General features: G+C 42.9%; 1 long non-coding RNA gene across 1 annotated transcript; it reads left to right on the plus strand.

The window, feature by feature from the left end:
- Positions 1 to 4,438: 4,438 nt before the first annotated feature.
- Positions 4,439 to 7,118, plus strand: LOC122452528. Its single transcript, XR_006272735.1, has 3 exons — positions 4,439 to 4,763; positions 5,395 to 5,452; positions 6,637 to 7,118. It is a non-coding gene; the product is annotated as an uncharacterized LOC122452528 (long non-coding RNA).
- Positions 7,119 to 8,941: the final 1,823 nt, after the last annotated feature.

Genomic DNA, 8,941 nt, shown 5'->3' on the forward strand with positions numbered 1-8,941 from the left:
TCAGAATCCTTCCCTGAGACTATACACATGGATACTTGGAGAAAGAGAAGCCTTTCCTTCCAGCCCAGACTTTGGACTGGATGGTGATCCCTGAGGTCCAGTGGTCATGTCTTCCCAGGTGAGGTGGCTGCCCAGACAGAAGATAAAGGGGAACAAGCTCCTGGGGGAACAAACTTCCAGCTGTCTGGTGGTTTGTCACTTCTAGATGAACCCAGGTAGGGCCCTGAACTCCTGTCTGGAGACTCTGTTGGGACAGCCTCCTCTGGCCTTTTCAATATGCCATAGTGATTGGCTGCCTGTTCTAATTTAGGCAGCCTAGCCATCATAAACAAAGCCCGACTGCTTTGCAGGTACAAAGGTTAGATTTGCATGAAGAGGTCTGTGTAAATCCCACTGCTTTTCCATTACCATTCCTCGCCTCTGACATCACAAGTTGGGGACTGGTTGAAACACAGTGTGTTCAGATGCCTGGTCTTTTCTCTTCCATTGGGCCCGAGCCTGACCTCCACCCTGCTTTCCCGACTTCATGGCAGGACCCTCCTCTGGCCTTAGAACAACTCCCTCTTCTAGACCAGCACTGTCCAGTGGCAACATAATATGAGCCATGTGGGCAATTTCAAATTTTCTAGCAGCCATATTAAAAAAATATGAAAAGAAACAGATTAAATTAATTTAAAATTATTTTATTTAATCCAGTGTATCTAAATTATTATTATTTCAACATATAATTGGTGTACAAATTATTAATGAGATATTTTATATTCTAGGCTTCCCAGGTGGTGCTAATGGTAAAGAACCCACCTGCCAATGCAAGAGACATAAGAGACACAGGTTCAATCCCTGGGTCAGAAAGATCCCCTGGAGAAGGGCATGGCAACCCACTCTAGTATTCTTGCCTGGAGAATCCCTTGGACAGAGGAGCCTGGCAGGCTACAGTCCATAGAGTCACAGAGAGTCAGACATGACTAAAGTGACTTAGCATGCATGCATGAACATTTTATATTCTGTTTTCATACTAAGTCTTCACTCTCACAGGACATGCCCATTTGGACCAGCCACATTTCAAGGACTCAGTAGCCACACATAGCTGGTGATCATTGGGCTGGACAGTGCAGCTCTTGATCCCTGCCTTGTGCAGGGAAGCAGCTAGCTGCCTGCAAAAGTTTGGGTGATTTCGGTGTTTTCATTTCAGCTCAGTTTCTGATTTGCACTAAAATACTGTTATGTGTTCCCTACTTTGGAGCTGTGATGGGGTCTTGGCAGGTAGCCTATAGATCCGGAAGGCAAGGTCTCAAGGTCAGAAATTCCTCACCCCTCTGCTAGGCAGAAGGAAGTCATGGGGGTTACTGTTTGTTTTTTAATTTTTTGGGGTAATTTTAGATTTACAGAAAAGTTATAAAGATGATATGGAGAGTTCCCATACACACTTCACTCTGTTTCCTCTAATGATAATTTTACCTAATTATAGTACATTTATTAAAGTTAACAAATTAAGCCTGGTACAATCTGTTATGGAGAAGGAAATGGCAACCCACTCCAGTATTCTTGCCTGGAGAATCCCATGGACGGAGGAGCCTGGTGGGCTACAGTCCATGGGGTCTCAAAGAGTCGGACACGACTGAGCAACTTCACTTTAACTTTCACAATCTGTTAACTAATCTTTGGACTTTGTTCGGATTTCATCTGTCTTTCCATCGATGTCTTCTTTCTGGTCCAAGAAAATACTTGATTTTTAATAAATATATTAATCTATCTATCCATCTACCCATTTATCAGTCATCTAACTACCTATAGATACATTGAGGTAAAATTGATATATGGTGAATTACATGTATATAAAATATTCATTTCAGTTCAGTTCAGTTGCTCAGTCATGTCCGACTCTTTGCAACCCCATGGACTGCAGCACTCCAGGCTTCCCTGTCCATCACCAACCCCCGGAGTTTATTCAAACTCATGTTAATTGAGTTGGTGATGCCATCCAGCCATCTCATCCTCTGTTGTCCTCTTGGACAAGTCTAACATTTGTATATATCTGTGAAACCATCTCATGGTAGATATGAACCATAAAGTAACAAATAGCCAAACTTATTCAGAGTTTACTAAATGCCAAACATTATTTTAAACACTTTACATGAATAAACATATTTAACTCTTGTAACAGTTTGTGGTAGATCAGATTACTGCTGCCATTTCTTTATTCCTTGATATACAATTATGCCCCTACACCCTTTGCTGTGTGATGTGACAGGGGCTCCCTCTAGAATAAGGGGAGTATATTTCCCACCTATTATGGACTGAACTGTGTCTATCCAAATCCTTATGTTGAAGCACTAACCCCCAATGTGACTGTCCTTGGAGATAAAGCCTTTCAGGGGTAATTAAAGTTAAATGAAGTCGTATGGCTGAGGGCCTAATCCAACAGGACTGGTGTCTTTATAAAAAGAGAAAGAGATAGCAGGAGAATGCACATAGAGGAAAGGCCATGTGAGGACACAGGGAGAAGGTGGCTTCTGCAAGCCAGGAAGAGAAGTCTCACCAGAAACCAACCCTGCTAGCACCTTGATCTTGGATTTCCAGCCTCCAGAATGTGAAAAAATAAATTTCTGTCATTAAGCCACCCAGCTTGTGCTGTTTTGTTCTGGCAGCCCAAGCAGACTAATACATTTCTCTGTTGATAGTGAGCTTGGCCAATGTGACTTGGCCGTGTGATTGACCTTGGCCAATGATATGTCAGCAGTATGCCTCTTTAGTATGGCTTTAGTGTATTTGGAGGACTTGGCTTGCCTGCCTATGCTCCTGTGATTCCTTATGAGAGAGATAAACCTGGAAAACTGCTGGTCCATGAAGAATGAGAAAAAACACAGAGCCAATCTAAACTCAACCCATGACCTGCAGCCTCAGCCAAGACTTGCTGATCATGACCAAACCCAGCAGAACTTCAGCTGATTCAAAAAACCCATGAGTAAGAAAATGAATGTAGGGATTGTAAGCCATTGAGATTTGGGGATTGTTTGTTATGCAGCCAGAACTGACTAATAAGCAGTTAATTGAGATAATATTATTATCTCACATTTTATCAGTGAGGGAAGTGAGACACAGAGAGGTTAAGTACTTGTCCAAGGTCACACAGCTAGTTTGTGGCCGATATAAGATATAAACTCAAGCAGCCTGGCTCCCGTGTATATGCTTGCAACTACCACACACACTAGTCCTTATAAAATCAGAGTTCTCCACCATTCTTTGATTGGATGATTTAATTAATTCATTCTTTGACTTGTTAATTCATCAAACACAGAAATTAGGTTTCTCCATTATTTTTTCTTGTAATATCCCTATTTTCTCCTTAGCAGTTATCAATAGCTGCTATTTATATGTGTCTTTTTCTATGGTGGTTTTCTATCTCTCTTGCTAGACATTCAGCTCTGTGAGGGCAGGGAATGTATCTTTTTTTGTTTCCACAGTATACTGATCAATAACAGTCAGTAACTTCCTGTTAAATATAAGTGAGTTAATTGTTAAATGCCAGCACTGGTTATGTTTTGGGACCGTAGAAATAAGGCATTTTACCCTCTCTCAGACACCAAGATTATGATGCAAGTAGCTAAAGGGTGAGCAAGGTATAGAGAGCAGTGGGACACAAAGATGAATCATTTATTCTGCTGTCAGGGAGTTGCTTTAGGGGTTTCACAGAGGAGATAAATAGTTGGGACTTGAAGGAAGGGTGGAGAAAATCTATGATTTACTCTGATTTAGAAGGCAATCTCTAGCAGAGAGAACAATCAAGGAAAGGCATGGAGGTTTAAATGCATGGTGGGTGCTGGACTTTGTGGCTCATCCAGGTTGGTTCAAACATAATGTGTGCGGGGGAACTGTCTGGATCAGCTGGAGGAGGGGGTAATGGTCTGATCCCCGAACGCCAAGCTAAGGAGCCTGGACTCCACCTACAGGTCATGGGGAGGAGTCAATTGCCCAATCCTGGAAGTGAGCTGACACTACAGACACTTTTCTAAGATTGTGTAAAGAGTATTTATGCATCAGAAGAGGGCAGAGGCTATGCAGATTAATAAGGGGAAACCTCACTAAAATGGAGTCCAGAGGCCAGAATGGGAGCTCTCAGGCTTGTACCGATCAACGTCAGTATATATCCCAACAGGAAGATGTACCTTGCATCTCTGGCAGGAATGAAACCAGAAGGAGAAAGAAAGATTTTCTCCTTGCCTGAAAACAGTTCAGCCAATGAGAGGCTGTCACAATTTAGCTAATGAAAAGACTGCTGCTGCTGCTGCTAAGTCGCTTCAGTCGTGTCCGACTCTGTGCGACCCCATAGACGGCAGCCCACCAGGCTCCCCTGTCCCTGGGATTCTCCAGGCAAGAACACTGGAGTGGGTTGCCATTTCCTTCTCCAGTATACTTCAAACTCCCAAAGGACTTTTTTCTTATAACAGCCCCACCCAACTTTTCCCTTCTCTATAAAAGAGTTCCTTCTCCTTTACTTAACAGGTCTTGCAAGTGGTTCACTGTAGTTGCATGTCTTGAGCTGCAATTCTTTGCTGCTCCCAAATAAACCCACTCTGCTGGTAAAATAGCTGGCAGTTTCATTGTTTTAGGTTGATATTACACAGAGGTTCCATTAAGATGTAGAGAAGATCGCCCCCCACCTCCCACCCCAGCTGGACAACTCTGAGGCTGGTGAGCAAACATCCTGGTACCCACAGAGCCCACTGAGTTCACTGCTCTCTCGCTGATCCTGGAGTTTTAGGGTAAGTTTTCCTCCTGAATCTGAGCTCCACTCTTTTTGCATTTTGAAGCTTTCCAGGCTTTATTTGGGGTCTTTTAAAGGCTTTGTCCTTTTTTGTTTTGTCTGTGAGCACTCAGTTGGAATTTTGGCCTCAGACTTTTGAAATCAGACTTTTCCTGCTGGAACTCTGCAGGTATTTGACTTGTGCGCTTTTTAGGAATGATTCTTTTGCTCTCGAGAAAAACCTCTGAAAAATGGGACCCAGTTATCCAAATGCTTTGGGGGCACCTTCCTTTCAGAAACGCTGGGCAATTTTATGTTTAAAATCCACAGTCCTTCCTCATGTGCATTTCTAAATAAATGGACTGACTAATCAAAAGTAATTTAAAAAATTGATGGCCATTATGGGGAATTTTTGAATTTCCCAAACTTACCTTTCTCAAAATTATATTAAACAGTCATGGCTCTGAAATAATCAAAACGGAAGTGGACACTTATTTTGATTGGTATTTTGAAGCTTCCAAACTTTATCAGGAGTCTAATATGACCTCTTTGAAAAACACAATAATTAAATTAAGAGGGAAACAAATGATGAAAGAAAAACAAAATGGCATCCAAAGCCTCGTGTTTGTCTCTCCTCTTCTTTGTTTCAGGCTCCAGCCCTAGTGCCATCTTACTCCTCTGGGCCGATCAGAACCTGACCCTTCAAAGGTAAATCTTCAGAGCATCCAAATAAAGCCCAGGTTACCTATATTCCCTGGATGAATTGTGAGCCATAGTTAAGGAATTTCTTAAGTAACCGAGGAACCTCATGGGTTTGCTGAAGATTTTCACATAGTTCTTCAAACCAGCCAGTCTGGTTTCTCAGATTTATATCAAATAGTTTATGTGCTTGTTGGTGAGAGTCAAGCAAACACTGGATGGAACTAGCCCCATGGGAACAGCCTGGAGGGGATTTAGAAGTGCAAATCCCTAACTTTTGGCAAGAGGGGAGAACACTCAATGAAAACCTCCACCAAGCAATTACAGTAGCCTTTCCTAAGCCTGTTGATCAGAACGAAATTCAGCCTTGCACACCAAAATCTGATGACCCTTTTCTAATCAACTTCAGGTTATTTTTAAAGAAAACTCTGATCTTCCTTCAGATGTTGAGTCCACTAGGGTAACTGTTACCTCCATGTTTATTAACAAACAGAACTGGGATCTTTTGTTAAAAGGACCTGGATGGAATGGGGAACTATGTCCATTCTAGATTTAGTTAATTTGGCAAGTCAGCTCACTTGCACCAAAAAGTCACCAAAAAGAAAGACCACTAAAATTCTTAATCTTCATCTCCAGCAAATGAAGTTCCCTAAACAAAGTAAAAAACCTTCTAGTTTCCACTATTGCAAAGAGCCAGGACATTGGAAAAAAAGACTGCTACAAATTCAAGCATTTTAGCCCTTTCATCAGCCTTTCCAATGTCCTCCTAAGGCCCAATGAGGGGGCTCCAAGGAACTATGAGGCTCTTCACAGTTATCTCTATTAATCAGCTTGAAGAAACATCTCTCCAAATTAGGAAGGAACTTCTGTCTTTATTAAGAACAGAACCATACTCTCGGTGCTCAACCCCACTGCAGAGAACTAATACAGTTCAGATAGGGGATCTCTAATAACCCTCAACAGGCTCCTGTCTCCGAGCCTTTTCCCTTTTGTTTGGGCCTTTTGAGAGATACATACCCTTTCTCCTTAGCTCCTTTGCCTCCATTCATTACTAGATTAAGGCTTCTTGGAAGAGTGTTATGCAAGAATTTCTTTCTCCCAAAAGGGGGAAATCTAAATTTGACAGTACCCATCAAAAGACCCAACCAGGTAAATTCAATGATCTTTTGACATCTTTTTTCTGTTTCCAGCAGTCCTGGAGCTGATTCTTGAAACACTGATTATTTGTCCCTATTGAACCAGTTATCACACTCCTCAGTTGACAAAAATTTCCAACTGGTATTGGTGAAATCCACAGTGCACCTTCCATCAAGTTTCAAATAGATCGCTCCAAACCTCTCCCAAGAATTAATCAATTTCCTCTCAACCCACTCCAGTATTCTTGCCTGGGAAGTCGCATGGACAGAGGAATCTGGCAGGCTACAGTCAATGGGACCATAAAGAGTTGTACATGACTTAGTGACTAAACAACAACAACAGTAAGTAATGAAGTTCCTTCAATGTATAAAGCCCATGAAAGAAGATCTCAAGGCCCATGGCTTCATTATCCCTTGCACTAACTGTGGTGTTGGAGAAGACTCTTGAGAGTCCCTTGGACTGCAAGGAGATCCAACCAGTCTATCCTAAAGGAGATCAATCCTGGGTATTCATTGGAAGGACTGATGTTGAAGCTGAAACTCCAATACTTTGGCTACCTGATGCGAAGAGCTGACTCATTTGAAAAGACCCTGATGCTGGGAAAGATTGAGGGCAGGAGGAGAAGGGGATGGCAGAGGATGAGATGGTTGAATGGCATCACCGACTCCATGGACATGGGTTTGGGTAGACTCCAGCAGTTGGTGATAGATAGGGAGGCCTGGTGTGCTGCGGTTCATGGGGTCGCAAAGAGTCGGACACAACTGAGCGACTGAACTGAACTGAGTCCCTCTAATACCCCTGTTTTACCTGTGAGAAAACCCAAGGGATGACCTCTGAGCAATAAAAGCACTCTTATCCTTTGACAGGGCTTCCCAGGTGATGCTAGTGGTAAGGAACCTGCCTGCCAATGCAGGCGACTAAGAGATGCAGGTTCGATCTCTGGGTTGGGAAGATCCCCTGAAGGAGAGAATGGCAACCCACTCCAGTATTCTTGCCTGGAGAATCCCATGGACAGAGGAGCTGGTGGGCTATAATCCATAGGGTTGTCAAGAGTTGGACACGACTAAAGTAACTTAACACACATCCTCTGACACGCTGTTGTTCCTAATGCCCATGTGCTACTGACATCTGTTCCCACTGGAAGCTAAAATTTTCACTGTAGTTAATCTATGCAGTGTATTTTTCAGTATTCTACTTGATAAGGTTGGCCAATATCTTTTTGCCTTCACCTGGGACAGACAACCATACACCTGTACAGTGATGCCCCAGGGTTTCACAGGAAGTCCTTACTTTTTGCAAATCTTGAAAGCTGATTAGGCTGATGTAAAGTTTTCTACAGGTTCTACTTTCTTACAATATATAGATGATTTGCTCCTACGCTCTGCTTCTCAAATCTCCTCACAGGAAGACAGCATCTACCTGCTAAGAATTTAGCCTTAAAGGGACCTAAAATCTCCAAAGAAAATTTCAGTTTGCTTAAATTCAGGTTTGGTATATAGGGCACCTGATCTCAGAACAGGGACTGCCTTTGGATCCAGATAGACTTTCTAGCATCCTGAACTTCCCCAAATGAAAAACTAAGCACCAGGCTTCCCTCATGGCTCAGTGGTAAAGAATCTGCCTGCCACTGCAGGAGACACAGGTTCGATCCTTGGTCTGGGAAGATCCCACAAGCCGTGGAGCAACTAAGCCCATGCGTCACAGCTATTGAGCCTGTGCTCTAGAGCATGGGAGCTGTAATTACTGATCTCACATACCGCAACTACTGAAACACTCACTCCAGAGACTGTGCTCCCCAACAAGAAAAGCCGCTACAATGAGAAGCCCGCACACCACAACAAGCGAGTAGTCCCCACTTGCAAAACTCAAGAGAAGCCCATGCAGCAACAAAGACCCAGCACAGTCAAAAATGAAAGAAGAATGAATGAATAAATAAATAAAAAGTTGAGTTTAAAAATTAAGAAAGCTTAACAAAGACTAAGCACCGATTATGAAGTTGTCTCAGGCTATCTGGCTACTGTTGAAATTGGATTCCAAATTTCACTCTTATGGTCACCCCTATATACTTATTAAAACCCAGCAAACTCAACCCCATTAATTGAGGAGAGCAAGATGACACAGACTTTGAAGCCTTAAAGAAAAACTTAATGAGACCACCTGCCCTTGGACATCCTAATTACCAGCTTCCCTTTTGCCTCTTTGTATATGAGAAAAAAGGGTATGTCCTCAGAGCACTCACCCAAAAACATGCAGACCATCATCGACCTGTAGGGTATTGTAGCCAACAGCTGAACCCTATGGCACAGGGCTCTCTCCTGCCTCAGAGCCTTTCCTGCCACTGCCCTCTGGTTAAGGCCACTG

The sequence above is a fragment of the Cervus canadensis genome, chromosome 13 (genome assembly GCF_019320065.1).
Source record: "Cervus canadensis isolate Bull #8, Minnesota chromosome 13, ASM1932006v1, whole genome shotgun sequence".
Classification (NCBI taxonomy): Eukaryota; Metazoa; Chordata; class Mammalia; order Artiodactyla; family Cervidae; genus Cervus; species Cervus canadensis.